General features: G+C 34.9%; 1 protein-coding gene across 16 annotated transcripts in view; it reads left to right on the top strand.

Moving 5' to 3' along the window:
• LOC149571742 (Metallo-hydrolase/oxidoreductase superfamily protein) overlaps positions 1-16,678 on the top strand; it is a 299,690-nt gene that overhangs the window by 239,034 nt on the left and 43,978 nt on the right. For 4 of the 16 annotated variants that reach the window (XR_016359873.1, XR_016359875.1, XR_016359874.1 and 1 more), the window contains 2 exons: positions 114-208; positions 318-364. The exons of the other annotated variants lie outside the window; for them this stretch is intronic. The gene's annotated coding sequence lies outside the window, so the exon portion shown is untranslated. The remainder of the gene's footprint in view (positions 1-113; positions 209-317; positions 365-16,678) is intronic. 16 annotated transcript variants of the gene reach the window in all.

Raw genomic sequence — 16,678 nt, 5'->3', positions numbered from 1 at the left:
CCTTTTGTTTTTATTGTTGATTAATTCATTGACAATCACTTTAGTCTCCCAGTGACATATCCATTTATAACTTTTGATGACATGGAAAATGTGTTGCCACCAATGCTTAATAGATTCTTGACGGGCTCTTCCTTATATCGCACAAACGGACATTCCCTTGCATCCTTGCCTCAAGTGTTGTCACAAATATATCGCTACTTATCAGAAGGTATGTGTCTGTCTTTGTTAAATGTCTCCCTGCTGTTGAATTTCTAACACACGTGTACAGGTCTTTTTGTTCGAACTTAAATTCGTAAATTGCCTCTTGTCCCTTTCAGAAAATACATGATGCCACTGTCCTAGGCTCATCAATCATTCCAAACAGGTACTCTGTTTTGAATTTAATGTGTATGGAGAATTGTCGATATTATATGGCTGGTTTTCCAAGTCACTAATAACCAATTAATCCTTATGCTGCACTTTCGGTTACAGTCATATTTAGCTGCTTTCTATTCTTTTGTTGAAATCGTATTTTCATATTATTAATTATTATGTTATGATCTTGCTTCTGACGATATCCAATTCAAACTGCAGACTTGGCATCTGATCTACTCAGTATTTGAAAATGACGATGCTTGCTATCTGCAATTTGAATGCTGGCTTGGAGATGGTTTATTAATTGAACCTTTTCTAGTATTGGGCTAGACTTAACTCTAGTTACTCATTTTGTTTGCTGCAGTCTTTGTCTTTTTCTGATTTGTCTTTATTACTGCTAATAACTCTTATCAGTTTTAGACGAGGAGGTCGCTGTTTATATATCTTTACAATGTATTGATATTTTAGTGTGAATTGAAAAACAGTCTTCCATCTGGTTTAATCATTTCAGCTATCTTGATGTTAAGTCTTTGTTGATTTAGTGATGTGCAAATCTTAATTAAACATATCTTTTTTCTTGTGAACAATCTCAATGTTTACACTCCTATTCTCTTTTATCAACTTTATATCCATCTCCCTTTCAGACATGTCTTTCACATATTGTCCCTTTGACATTGACGATGCTTTTCTTATTAGGTTGTTTCTTTGACATTGATAAAGGTTATGCTAACTATCTTGTCTTACTTTGTGAAACCCTTTGACATCAATGGCAATATTTCCTTATATACCTTTGACATCAATGCCAATAATACCATCAATCTCCCCCTTTATCATTGATGGCAATACTTACTCAAGCACTGCTCCTTCTCTATCTCTCCCCCTTTGACATCAGTGGCAAAGGGATGACTATCAAGCTTTATTCTAAAATCAGTTATCAAATGCTCCCCCTATGAAAGTTCTTGCATACTCCCTCTAAGAAGGACTCCTCAATGCTCATGCATGTTCTTGTGCTGCTGTTAGTGCATCTTGAAAACTTTGACATCAATGCAATCAGCTTATCAATATTCTTGTTGTAAACTATAAGACATCAACTGTCTTGATCATCTCTCTCTTCTCTCCAAGGGACTGATGGATAATCTTACATTAATCTACCCGTAAGTTTATGCTTCTTTCGACTAGGAGGTGTATGAACTGCAAGTAGCACTTGCACTTGTTTCTCCTTCTCCTATAGTTATATTCTTCCTCCAAACTTTTAGAGTTTTTCTTTTACGATTATTCTTTCTTGAAGTCCATAAGGATTCATTGTTTTTGCCAAGTTTCTTTCTCCATACAAGGATACGTCCTTTCTGTTTGTTCTTCGTATAACTTCTCTTATGTGATTCCATGAACCCATATTTATAATGTCGCGTTAGGTGCCCATAATGATTTACATTTCTCCATTAGTATCATGTTCTGCATTTTTTTGCACTGTGACCAAAGTAATTGCATGAGTTGCAATATCCATAGAAATGTCGAAGTTCAGATGTACAATCTTGTCTTGAAGGAAAAGCTTTTCTGATCCTCCCCTTATCTTTGGAATGTGTTTGGCTTTTGTTGAATTTGATCCTTCTTTCTAGCTTCATCTGTAATAGCATTTATCAACACTTCAACATATCTTTCAAGTTATTCCTTTTTCTTAGATGAATTTGCCATACTACTTCCCTCTTTGATGAAGCCTTTGAATGTACAATTATGATGCTTTGGACCTCTTTCTTAACCTACTCGTGTTTTGCTGGAAGATTGCCTTTGGCTATCAATTATATTAGTTAGAATTTCAGAACTCTTTTCAAACTTGAGATTAGTAGACAATTTGATGGTGGGCTTCTCTAAATCACTTTTCAACATGTGACTTATTCCTTTTATCCGTTTTTAATCGTTCTTTCAAAGTTTTTATTACTTTGCTTGATTTCTTTTGGGATTCATATAATGCTTGAATTTTTGTTTTGTGTTTTGCATTCCTCTTCTAAAGCTTTCCATTTTCTTTTTGTGCATAATGAAGTTCTTGCATGATTTCAACATCCTATTCTCATTGTGGACCTCTTTTTTATATTCTGTATAAGTAGAAGATCCTTCTTTGAGTTTTTCATCATTTGCGACTTCTTTTGTATCTAATTCATTATCTTCTTCTACCATTTCTTTTCCAGCATTCACAATATCATTTTCTGTTGTCTTGTATAGTCCAAGTGTCATCTCAACGCATATGTTAGCCTCCATATATTATCACAAGCATTTGCTTCTATAATATCAATACAATCATCATTGTATATAAGGCGGGGCTCCTTTTTCAAAGAATTCATTATTGATCTCTTCATCTCTAGTATTCAGTGCACAGTATTAATTTTCTTCATTGTATTTCCTTTTTTCTTATTTTCTTTCGTTTTTCCCATGTGTGCTAAAAAGATCTACCTTAAAGCTATTAGGTTTTATAGAAGGAACTTGCTATGATAACAATTGAAGAGCATGCAATTATACTGTGGGGGGGGGGGGGGGGGGGGGGGGGCGGGTTCGGGGTGGGGGTGGGGGGTTAATCAGTATAATAACAACTTTTCTGATTTAAAACTTTTGTCCAAACAATAACTTCAAAGATTGAAATAAACGATTATGCACATGAATATAATGAGCCCATGTTTTACATGGAAACCCAGTGCAAGAGAAAACCATGGCAAATAATTGCTTTATATATAAACTTGTTCTTATACAATGCTTTGTAGGCTCCAACATGCTAGAGGCTCCAACCCCTATGTTTATGAGCACTGGCTCACTAGAAGCTCCAACTTCCACACTTTGTAGATACTAACCTACTAGAAGCACCGACCCCCACTATTGTCTTCGTGAGCACCAACCCATTGCACACAAACTCCTTTTCGACCCGGACAATGTTCCTTACTCAACTAATGATGGATACTTCCTTAACCTCTTCAAACAATTCTTCCACAAGTCTTACTTGTGCCCACTTCTTTTGATAAGCTTTATTCATTTCTTTAAATCTGTACGCATTGCCCTCTTATCTCTTGTTTCTTATTTTATCATATATATATATATATATATATATATATATATTTCTAATTAGCATCTTCTTTAAAGTCAGTTCATTTTAATTCTTCTACCTACTCCATGATACTTCTTTTTCTGTTCTCACACACTTCACTTATTCAATACTATTCACACTTCTCAAATATGAACACTTTCCTTTCTCGATCTGCTATCATTATAGTCTCAAATCTTTCACACATTAAATATTCTGATTACATTTGAGTTTTCTTTCAAGTGCACATACCCCTTTTCTATATGTTCTTGTTCTTCACATCACACATTGTTTATCAATTACATTCAAATATATATTTATACTCTCTCAAATGATCCTGCCTCTTAATGAAGAGATATATTCAAATAATCACACCTCTTCCTTTTATTGTTGATTAATTTCATTGATCGTCACTTTAGTCTCCTAGTGACATATGTCCATTTATAAGCTTTGATAACACGGAAAATGTGTTGCCGCCCATGCTTATAGATTATCGACGAGTTCTTCCTTACATTGCACAAACAGTTGTTACCTTACATTCTTGTCTCAAGTGTTGTCACAAATCCATTGCTACTTATTAAAAGGTATGTGACCATTTTTGTTAAATGGCTCCCTGTTGTTGAATTTCTAACACACTCACACAGGCCTGTTTGTTTGAACTTAATTTCATGAATCTCTGTTTGTCCCTTTCAGAAAATACATGATGCCTCTGTCCTAGGCTCATCAATCATTCCAAACAGCGACTCTGTTTTGAATTTGATGCTTATCGAGAATTATCAATATTATATGCTTGATCTTCCAGGTCACTAATAGCCATTTTATCCTTGTGCTGCACTTTCGAATACAGTCATATTTAGCTGCTTTGTATTCTTTTGTTGAAATTGTATTTTCATATTATTAATTATTATATTTTGATCTTGCTTCTGATGATATCCAATTGAAACTGCAGACTTGGCATCTGTTCTAGTCAGTATTTAAAAACAACAACACCTTGCTATCTGCCATGTGAACACTGGCTTGGAGATGGTTTATTAATTGAACCTTTCCTAGTGTTGGGCTAGGCTTAACCCTAGTTTCTAATTTTGTTTGCTGCAGTCTTTGCCATTATTAATTGAACCTTTCCTAGTGTTGGGCTAGGCTTAACCCTAGATTCTAATTTTGTTTGCTACAGTCTTTGTCATTTTTCTGATTTGTCTTTATCACTGCCAATAACTCTTATCAGTTTTAGACAAGGAGGTTGCTGTTCATATAATCTTTACAATGTATTGATATATATTATAAAATTAATATGTATTATGAATTGATATAGTCTTCCATCTTATTTAATCATATCAGCTATCTTGATGTTAAGTCTTTGTTGATTTAGCAATGTTTAAATTTTAATTGAACATATCTTCTTTCTTGTCAACAATCTCAATGTTTACACACATATTCTCTTTTATCAACTTTTATCCATATCCTTTTCAGACATGTCTTTCACATATCCTCACTTTGACATTGATAGTGCCTTTCTCATTAGGTTCTTTCTTTGACATTGATAAAGGTTATGCTAATTATCTTGTCTTACTTTGTGAAACCTTTTGACATCAATGACAATATTTCTATATATACCTTTGATATCAATGACAATAACTCCATCAACATGAGTGAAAGAGCACATTTTGAAAGAAGCTAAAAGGAAATTGGTATCCCGAGGAACAATTTCTGAGAATCTTCAGTGATTGAAGGAGTTGACATTCCTTAATTGTCTGCCTCAAATTCTGGCAAGAAAGTTATAATTTCATCCGATGAGGTGCTTGGGCAACACAATCATCAAGGGTATCAGGAGAGAAGCCATTGAGAAGATGACCAAAATGAAGATTGGTGGTATAGTAGCCATTAGTTATGCCTAGACACCAAAATAGGTGAAAGTAGACAACTATGGGAGGTAGCATGTAAAACTCCATTATTGCGAATTCGAAGTTGAAGCCTAACTTGAAACAAAAGTTGGAATTGATGTTTCTTATAGAATCATAGTCAAGAGTGAAAATATTAAAACATTCAATATGCTATAAACAAGCATTTAAAGGAAGAATGGGTGGAACTACTATGCACCTTTATTATCAGAAGAAGTGTGCATCGACCTTGCAGACTGAGTTTGATGTAAAGAATCAATACAACGTCCTCTATATGATGAAAGTCATGGTTGGGAGACAAATGTCGAGGATTCCTTCATGGAGAAGGACAAGGAAGCATATGGGAACAATATTTTAGCTCTCAAATTTGTTGTTCCATCAATCTAATAATTCAATGCCAAAACTAAAGCAATAAATTTTGTAATTTTTTGTATTTCTTGTGTTCTTTCACGTGCAAACCCTATTGTATAGATAGGCATGGTGCACTAATGAATTGATCCTTTTAATATCGTGAGTTACCTTGCTTTTATAGGTAGTTTGAAGTTTTTAACCAGACTAGTTTAAACTCTCCTAACCTAGGGTTTGGTAGAAATGCTTTTATTTTAATCTATCATTCTCAGTCGAAAGTGATGAAACCTTAAGGAATGATAGTTTGTGTATCCTTAATGTGTTTCATAAACAAAAAGGATGGTTCCAGTCTTTGGTGACTTTTACAAGGAAGCCGTAGGGCTGACATCATTGGCATTTCGCACTCATCTTTATAAACAGAGCAAACAACTGAAATATATTTATAGACAATGAAAGTACTTCAGATGATAAGGGCATCGGATAAGATCCGAGAAAATACAAATTAGTTGCCAAATGACAACAATCAAGAGACAGATCAGGCCCACAAGTGAAATATTCGTATGATATCACCAATGGTAAAGTAGGGTGGTGTTGAACCACCGAAACTGCAACAGGTAGAATAGGGATGGTCTTCCACCTTTGAAACACCGCACAACTTCTTTGCCTTGAACCTTCAGAAATACATGGACAAGTCAAATTCCATCCATAATGATTTACATGTTTGTCCATCTCCTTATAAAGGCTTCCAACAAGTATTTAGAGATTTACAATAGGTCAACGCTATCAATTATTTTATTACTTTATTAATTTGGGCCCCATATTTGTTAATTGAAGGCCCTTTTATAATATTATTTAAATTATGGCATCAATTAATTAATTAATGTAATTAAATTATTACAATAAAATTTGGGGACATGACAATAGGCAATTCTTTCCTTTCTAGATTTGGTATTGTTGGTCACCATGGTTAGTGCTTGATGCAATTTAACAATTGGAATCTTGTACTCAAGAAGCATTGATTTGGACACTGTAGTATTCTCTTGACACTTTGACATGTGAGAATTATCAACTCTTCTAGAGATTTGAGTGTTTTGCAACTTGTATCACTATTTTGCTCTCTTTTCTTCACTCCATTATTTTTCCTTTGTTTTTCTGGCTTGGTTTCTTGATGAACATCTCTTTGATACCATGCGGATTTGCTTTCATGGTCTCCACTGTCTTTGTCTTTTCTTTCACACACTTTCTTCTTTCCATCTGTTAATGTTTGATAGCTTTAGTCGGAAAAACTTATTATATATGTGTTCTTTATATTTGAGATATAAGGTTATTGTTATATGAAAAAATTAAATCTAAGAGGATGTTGCATTTGGAACACACATACCACATACAATGGCAGTGCTTAGTACATTTGCAATAGATCCGAAAAGCCAACATGGTATTAGAGCCAAATGCAAATGTAGAATTCATAACAAGCAATGTAAAAGGAAAGACCGACGAGGTAGGAAGAATAAGTTTGATAACAGCCAACAACCTAATATCAATAACAAAGACTGCATAAGTATAATATTGGAAATGAGGACATGATAGGTGGCATTTAGATATGTTTTCCTTTGCCTAATTCACGATATGGTTGTCCTAATCTCTTTGATGTGAAGAGTGTTCTATTAGCCTCCCTCATATGAGCAACCTCACTAATGACCTAAAGAGCAAGTTATCATCTCGCTGGCCTTTAATCAAAAGAGGCAATTGGTAGCTTCAAAACAACTAATAATGGCTTCCAGAAGAATGTTGACAACTCTCATGTGACGGTTTGCCAGCATCGATATTCACAAAGAAAAATGTACAGTGTTTTTTTAGTAACATGGCGGTGGAGAGCTTTCAGTGCTTCATTGAATTTACCGTAGTCTCTTTGTTCACTATCGTTAAGAGATTCAATATCTAATGATTTTTTTTTCCATTCTTAAAATAAATGAGATGTTTGAATTGTGAATAGAGTAAACAATAAAATTAAGATGAGAATACTTTCAAGCCTCTAATCATATGATAAAATCATAGTCATGAATATTTGCAAGATTGTCGATCGTGTGGATCTGTAGTCAATGAAGCGTGAGTTGTTTAGGTCACATACAGACATTGGGTCGATGTGGATCGTTGGATATTTCACTATGCCCCAAAGATGAATGACTTGCAGATGGATGAATTCTTCATTGGCATTTTGCAGGAGTTGCATATGATTTGTCTAAGCTTCCACGTCGAATGTAAAATGTAGCTATGAAATCTCCCATCGAAGTCAAATAAAAGTCTAGGTGCATGTCAGAGCAGCCCCAAGGAAGGTACGTGTATAGAAAAGTATAGTCCACAAAGGATAACACAAGACAATACCTTGAACAGAATAGAGGTCCTTCAATAATGAGCAATAAACAAAGCATATGATAGGGCATAAATAATTAAAAATGTTACCCTGGACCATTAGGAGTACCTTGTATAGGAGTAAAGAATGTTGCTACACATTTGTTGGGAATAATAAGGTAAAAGACACCGATAAGGTATAAAGCTATGCATTTACTTATATAATTATGAATATTTTTTGCTAATGAACATTTTAACAAATATTTATCTATTTGTTTAATATTATATGGATATGATAATTGGAAGTAAATGTGTAAAACATTGTAAATTTCTAAAAAATAAATTTATAAAAATAATGTTAACTTAAGAAATCATTGATATTTTATGAGATCAATGTACTATGTTGTAAGAAGGGTGAAATAAATTCAATGTTATATGTATAATTATCACATCAGCAATGATGAGGACAATCAAGGATGTTGATGTACAAATAAGTTTTTATTATTCTTGAGCATTTTATTTATCTAATCAACTGTAGCCTCTCTCTTATTTCTATGCAAGGTATTTGCCTTGATCTTTTCTCTCCAAGGATGGTCTTGCAGGAAAAGGATGACTTAGATTCAGAGGGAGTTTGGCATTGGATCAGAGGCAACATTGGATGAGGAGCTCTGAAGATTGATATTCAAAGTGAGTTTGAAAGTCCATATGTGTGACTGTATGATTTTAATGGGCCTACCCCCCATGTACATCATGAGGAAGTGACGACTTCCAAATGATGCCACTTGTACTTGTAAAAGTTACTGTAAGGTGACGATCTTACAATAACTTGTATTATGAGATCAAACAAATTGAGTATATGGTGAATGTCTTCCATCTCAACATTCTGGTGATTACTCAAAGAGTATTTGGTGAATATCATTGATATTTTGGAAGGCCAATACTTTTGATATCAAATGTGATATCAAACCTTATTTTGAGTACTTGGTGAATATCAATGATATTTTGGGAGGTCAGTACTCTTGATATAAGATGTGATATCAAACCTTATTTTGATTATTTGGTGAATATCATTGATATTTTGGGAGGCCAACACTCTTGATATCAGATGGGATATCAAACCTTATTTTGAGTACTTGGTGAATATCATTGATATTTTGGGAGACCAATACACTTGATATCCGATGTGATATCAAAAAAAAATTCGTACTAGGTGAATATCATGTGTTGATATTCAAGAAGGCCAATACTCATGATATCAAATATGATATCAAATGATGGAAATCTTCTGAGATATCAAATGAGATATCCTTAAAATTGTTATTTGTAATATTACGTTGAAGTAATATTTATTCTTGTGTGGTTATCCTTCTAAGCTAAGAGGGAGTGTTGATGTTTGATACCTTCAGTTGGACAAACATATTATATCTGTTATTTATATTTGAGATAATAAGGTTATTGTTATATGAGAAAATTATATATATATGATTAAATTTGTTATTATATTAATTATCTGATTAATAGACATGTCCTATGAAGAGAAATGTCTATTCGTGACCTATTCTCTATATATAAATCTAAGATGATGTTGCATTTGGAACACACATACCACGTACAATGGCAATGCTTAGTACCAGAGTTATGGGACTTTGTGAGTCCGATGTAATAACCCTGTTTAGTTACATTTCAACAAACACTTGGCAGACAACCCAATTATTACTAAATATATGGTATTTAAAATTCCAAAACACTGAATCGGAAAATGCAACAATTGTTCACAAATTCAATTAACCTTAGCCTTATACATTGCTCAAATAAATATCAAGCACTAGTATATAAATCTGTCATGTAAATTTGCCCATTTAAATCTGAAACAACAAATGGCTCACAATAAATTCTGAATTTATTCATTAACTTACTATTTTTCACATAAAGATTTTATCACCAACAAAATCACAAACATCTAACCTTGAGAAATCCAAATAAAAAATTACCAAAAATTAGAGATATAAATTACCAAACTCTTCAAATAGAATTGCCCTCTTAGCCACAATCAATACAATAAGAGAAGACACTGAATTATTCCAACCAACAATCACTCCTCAGCCACAGGAAATACAGTATGAGAAGCCAACATGAAAATCTCACAATTCTCAAGAAACCAATCTCCACTATACTTCAATGGAGCAAAAACCTCAGATCAGAAACCATTCTCCACTATACTTCAGTAATGGAGCAAAAACCTCAAATCAAACCGTTATACCTCAGCAAGGGATTTGAAAATGAGAACCATAGAAAAGCCACAAAGGCAACAAAGCAAATATATAATCAAGCGTTTTTTTCTCTACAAATGGGCTTGTATTTATAACCTCCAAATTTCGTTTTGATTCCAAATTGTAACATTACTCGAGAAGCTTCACCACACAACATTAATTAGAAGCTTCATTTAGATTCTCTCACTTGACTTGGCTTAACTAATTAATAAATGACACTTTCCAATGGTAACTCAACTCTCAACTTAAGAAAAATTATAAAGTTAAATTATAACTTTATAATAAGCTATTTAATAATTAATAATAATTTGGCTACTAAAAATATAATAACTCTTGAAATACTCATCATTTAAATATGTCGTCTGAAATAGGAGTCATACCTATTATTTCTCCATGTGACCAAATGCACTTTCCAAAAATAGAAAGGGTCCATCTCGATCAACACCAACTTACCACAAATAGTAAGTACACAAAACTAAGCCCAAACGAAGTCCAATCTGAGACAAACGAAGACCAACTTGTAGCTTATTGAAATGTGGAGAAGATAAGACCCTCCCAAGCCAAGCCACTACCACAGAAGACCCTCTATCCACAATAACTAGCCTACGAGGATCACAATAATAGGCTAATCCTTGAAACTCCAATGTTGGGAAAAATGGGGACATTACAGTCCTCACTCCCTGAGATTGTTTGTCCTCAAGCAATCCGGCAATACAGTGAACTCCAACCTCCACCTAGATCCCAAATAAAGTGCGTGACATCTTTGTAGATACTAAACCAACAACAACCCTGCATCATTAGGTCCAATCACATGTCCTGCAGCCTCACACCCAAAACTTGTACGAATGATTTAGAAGTCAGAATGTCACTAGAAGGCAACTCCATAGAAGATCTATCCATCTTCTTTTGCCTTGTATCCACCCATGTAATAAATATTGGATGGGAATCCTGATCATCACCAATAATCGCTGAAAAAGATGTAGTTGCAGGCGAACCATATGCACTCATGCCAACTGTATTAACAATAGGTGCAGCCACATCAAAATACGTGGACACGGGAACAATATTAACTGCCGTAACAAAAAATTGAACCAAATCTGTTGATGAAAACTCATAATCATCAACATGTGTGCCATCATGAAAACACACATCAACAACTACATGCATATTGCTAAATTCCTCCACAGATGGCTCAAACGGCGCAAAAGTAGCCACCAACGCCAATATGACTATATCATCGCATGCTCCTACTTCCACTATCATCGCATCACCATCAAATGCATAATCCTAGGAACTCATGCCAACAACTACATCATCCGATTGTTTTACAATACCCTATATCTCAGATTCTCCATCCCTAGGTAGAGAAGTATATCTTCTACGAGTATAATATTACCTGGAATGAATCTCCTATCACCATCCATGTCACTATGCTAATCACAAAATTAATTTGACAATCTCAGAAGTAAGCATCGACCAAAATAATAACTAAGCCCAATTCCTACAGGCTGGTAGGAAATTGCTTTGATACCTCTGTTATAACCCTGTTTGGTTATGCTTTTAGCGATACCAATTATTTAGACATTTGACATTTCAACAAACACTTGGCAAACAACCCAATTATCATTGAATATATGGTATTTAAAATTCCAAAACACGGTATTAGAAAATGCAATAATTGTTCACAAATTCAATTAACCTTAGCCTTATACATTGCTCAAATAAATATCAAGCACTAGTATATAAATCTGCCATGTGAATTTGCACATTTAAATCTAAAACGACAAATAGCTCACAACAAATTCTGAATTTATTCATTAACTTACTATGCTTTAGACAATTCCCGCTTGTAATTACATAAAAAAATTATGACCAGCAAAACCATAAACGTCCAGCCTTGAGAAATCCAAATAAAAAATTACCAGAAATCAGAGATATAAATTACCAAACTCTCCAAGATAGAATTGCCCTCTCAGCCACAGTCAATGCAGTAAGAGAAGACATTGAATTATTTTAACCAATAATCACTCCTCAGCCACAGGAAATATAGTATGAGAAGCCACCATGAAAATCTCATAATTCATAAGAGACCAATCTCCACTATACTTCACCAGTGGAGCAAACACCTCAGATCAGAAACCAATCTCCACTATACTTCAGCAATGGAGCAAAAATCTCAAATCAAACCCTTATACCTTAGCAAGGGATTTGAAAATCAAACCCTTAGAAAAGCCACAAAGGCAACAAAGCAAATATATAATCAGGCGTGCATTTTTCAAGAAATGGGCTTGTATTTATAACTTCCAAATTGTCTTTTGTTGCCAAAATGTAACTTCACTCAAGAAGCTTCACCTCGCAACATTAATTAGAAGCTTCCTTTAGATTCTCTCACTTGACTTGGCTTAACTAGTTAATAAATGACACTTTCCATTGATAACTCAACTCTGAAGTGAAATTATAAAGTTAAATTATAAATTTATAATAAGTCATTTAATGATTAATAATAATTTGGCCACTAAAATTATAATCTCCCAAAATACTCATCAGTTAAATATGCCATCTGAAACAAGAGTCATACCTATTATCTCTCCATGTGAACAAATGCACTTTTCAAAAATAGAAAGGGTCCATCTCGATCAACACCAACTTACCACAAATAGTAAGTACACAAAACTAAGCCCTAATGAAGTCTGATTTGAGCCAAATGAAGACCAACCTGTAGCTTACTGAAATGTGGAGAAGATAAGACCCTCCCAAGCCAAGCCACTGCCACAGAAGACCCTCTATCCACAATAATTAACCTACGAAGATCACAATAATAGGCTAATCATTGAAACTTCAATGCTGGGAAAAATGGGGACATTACATCTGAGCAAGACTCTATGAGTTCGAGGCAAAGTTGAGCTTTCCGAGGCAAGTGGCCTTTGGATTTGAACTCGGTTGAGTCTTGGCAAAGTCCACGTGGACTTACTGAGTCTCGAGCTCAGGACTCTCGCCAGTGGGTGCAGCAAAAAAGAGCCAAAAAATAAAAAATAAAAGGTTGAGTTACTTTTTTTTGTTTTGTATAACATCCATTTGACCTAAAAAGGTCAATCCACCCTTTGCTAATGCTTGTGATTGAGAAAAAAGAGTTAGAGAAGAGTATTGGGGTTTTGGGAGAGAAATTAGCAAATCGGTTGACTCTCCCATATTGATTGCTAATGGTTTATGCAATTTTGTAGCTTGCACTTAAGCATTAAGAGGAGCTTAAGGAAGCATTTGGAGGAGGCTTCTACAAACTTACTTGCATTTCCATTGTTTGTATAACTTTGAAGAGGTAAGCAACAAGTTGCATTTCATTGTGTTGTTTTGTAAATTGTCTTACATTCATAAATTTTACTTTGCATTTTGTTTACATTTGTTTGTCTTTACTTCTAGTATCTACTATTTAGATTTATTCTAATTTATATCGATGACAAACTTGATAAGAAGGCCCTAAAGTTATAAAATCTGATTTAATGCTAACTGTTTTCTATTTATAATATATTCATATTGTAGCAGCGCTCACATTGACATCATGCCTTAGGGTGAGCCTTGTGGAAGTGGAACTAGGGCTGCATGTAACCCTGTTGCAGACCGAACTGCAATAGCAAGAGATAGGGCTTGGAAACATGCCATCTCGGGCCACAAAAAGGGAGTTGTTACATGTTAGCATTGCAGTGTAATATATAATGGGGGAGGCATAAATAGATTGAAGTATCACCTAACACATATACGTAGGTATGATGCTAAAAAATGTAAAGTACCCTAGGATGTTATGCAAGACATGTAAGCTCTTCTAGAGGAAAAAATGAAAAAAAATGAATTGAAAAAGAAGCAACAAGAAGAAATGGCACAACTAGCTCAACAAGGATCTTTTAGTTTTCGTTCTCCATTATCCCTTACTCCAACTACTACTACTGCTGCTTCGATGAGTGCGACCATTGGGCCTCGCATTCGTAAGCAAAGATTAACACTTGATTCCATCTTTGTTTCATGCACGGCTCCAAGTGCACAACCATCACTTGAGAGCATGGGTTGGAACAAGGAGAAACATGATAATGCAAAATTGGCACTGGGAGACTTCTTCATCTACAACAACATTTCATTCAATACAACAAGGTGCTTATTTATTTAATTTATGTCTTACTTCTGTTGCTTTCAAGTTTCAAGAAACAATAATATGCTTATTTTGTTTATTTTAATTTTTTTTCAAATGTAATAGTAATAATATAATACACTAATTTGTTTAAATTTTATTTAATTTGTTTTAGGTCTCCTTATTTTCCAATTGCAATCAATGTTGTTACTATCTATAGTTTGGGGTTCAAAGCCCCTAGTGCTAATGAGCTAGGAGGCCCTATTTTGACCCAAAGGGTGGTTGATGTAGAAGGTGCAATCAAGGAGCAACGTGAGGTGTGGAAGACGAAGGGTTTCACCATCATGACTGATGGTTTGATTGATAGAAGTAGAACACTCCTCAACTTTTTTATCTCCTTATCAAGTAATTGTAGACATTAAAAATTTAGAAGTAGAACTTGTACTTAAAAATTTAGAATCTTGATTAAGTGATTAAGTTTATAATTACGAATTTATGATTGATCATTAATCATTATACTAATTTGTTTCTTTTTCTTCAGGTGCTATAGTTTTTTTGAAATCAATTGATGCCTCAGGAAAAACAAAGAATGCTGAATATCTTTGAGGTAATCGATGTGATAAAGACGTGGGTGAGGAGAATAGGGTGCAGATAGTTACAGATAATGCAACAAATAATGTTGATGCAGGAAAGCTTCTTCTGGAGAGACACCCTCATTTATTTTGCACCCCTTGTGTTGCTGACTACATTGACCTCATGTTAGAGGATCTTGGTAAACTCCCTTGGATAACAATAATTATAGAGAAAGCAAGGAGTGTATGCAAATTCATAAATAATCATACATGGGTCCTCAACCTCATGAGGAAATACACAAAACAAAAGGAGTTTTCTCGTCCAGAGGTCACTAGATTTGCAACTAATTTTCTCACATTTCAATCCTTGCTTGATTCAAAGGGAGGTTTGAGATGCATGTTTGTAAGTGAGGAGGGGATAGCATCATTATAAGAAAAGACCACTACAGGGACTGATACAACTGATCGCATTTTTGATAAGGCTTCCTTTGTTTACCGTATAGGGTAAAAGGATACTTATCGCATGTCATACAATAAGATATAACACAAAACAAATACTTTATTTATATATGCGATATGCACTTCAATGCTCATTACAACGATGATCAATAGTCCCTTCCGAACAGTGTATATATATTTTCCTGAAGGGGTGACTCAATCGTCACGCGCCCTTTCGGATACAATTCTACCGTCGGCTACAATATAGAATTTACCGGTAACATCATCCCCCCCCCCAAAAAAAATAGTAAAGTTGTCTCCGAATGACAATTACAAAATATCAGAGACAAATTAACAAAATAGAATACACTAACTGTGACTAACTATAACAGGATAGATTTTTTTCCATCACACCACTTTCACATTTGTCCCGTGCCTGCACCAAACTGGTCTCCAAACCACATTGCATCTATAGCCTCTGCTAACACAATATTGTCTCCTTATCCAATCTGACCTTTATAGCCACCTGTGTCGCCTTCTTTACTTCGAACTCTTGGGTACACTAAGCCATGTGTCACTCTTACTGCCTCCAACTGGGTGGTCAGCTCCTCCGAGCTCTCTGTGCATCCACCAAGACAACCTCACGTCCAACACCTACTCGAAGTGCCTCAAAGCGTAGCACCCCTCTCGAAAGGCTTGTTCCAGTGTTCTCTCCACTTTTGGCAGACAAACACTCCATTCCTACAACAGCTCTAGGTCTCATCAACTGGTCACACTTCCCATGACTAATAACAGAACTGAGTGGGGGTCTAGGGGATCGACATTTTTTGTTTTTTCTTTGAAACCTCCTATCACCCTTCCTCTGTGTTGTCCCTTGTATCAATTTATATTGTATGGTCATGCAATGATGTTTTATAATCTCTGTACCTTGTCTGTACGCTCTTCTCATTCTGGTATTGTCTCACTTGCTAAGTGTTCTGCATCACCTATAACGGTGGCCATACAACCACCTATAACTCCTATATGAGTCGTACGATGGACTTGGCTTGCATGCATCTAATCTTTATCTTCGTATGATCGTATAGAATCACTCTTGATGTTCTACTATTGTTTGTATGGTGGTGTGTTTGTTTTATTGCCTTCCTTATACTATACGGCTATATAGTCGAGTCACTTATTCCTATCTCGCTATCACCGTACAGTGCCCTGATCAAAGTTGTGCAATGCAGCCATATTTCTTCTGCCTGTGCGAAGGTTGTACGGACTATACA

This window comes from Cupressus sempervirens, chromosome 2 (assembly GCF_028749045.1).
Source record: "Cupressus sempervirens isolate cs-2001-9-10 chromosome 2, ASM2874904v1, whole genome shotgun sequence".
NCBI classification, from domain to species: Eukaryota; Viridiplantae; Streptophyta; class Pinopsida; order Cupressales; family Cupressaceae; genus Cupressus; species Cupressus sempervirens.
This window is presented reverse-complemented; position numbering and strand designations above follow the sequence as displayed.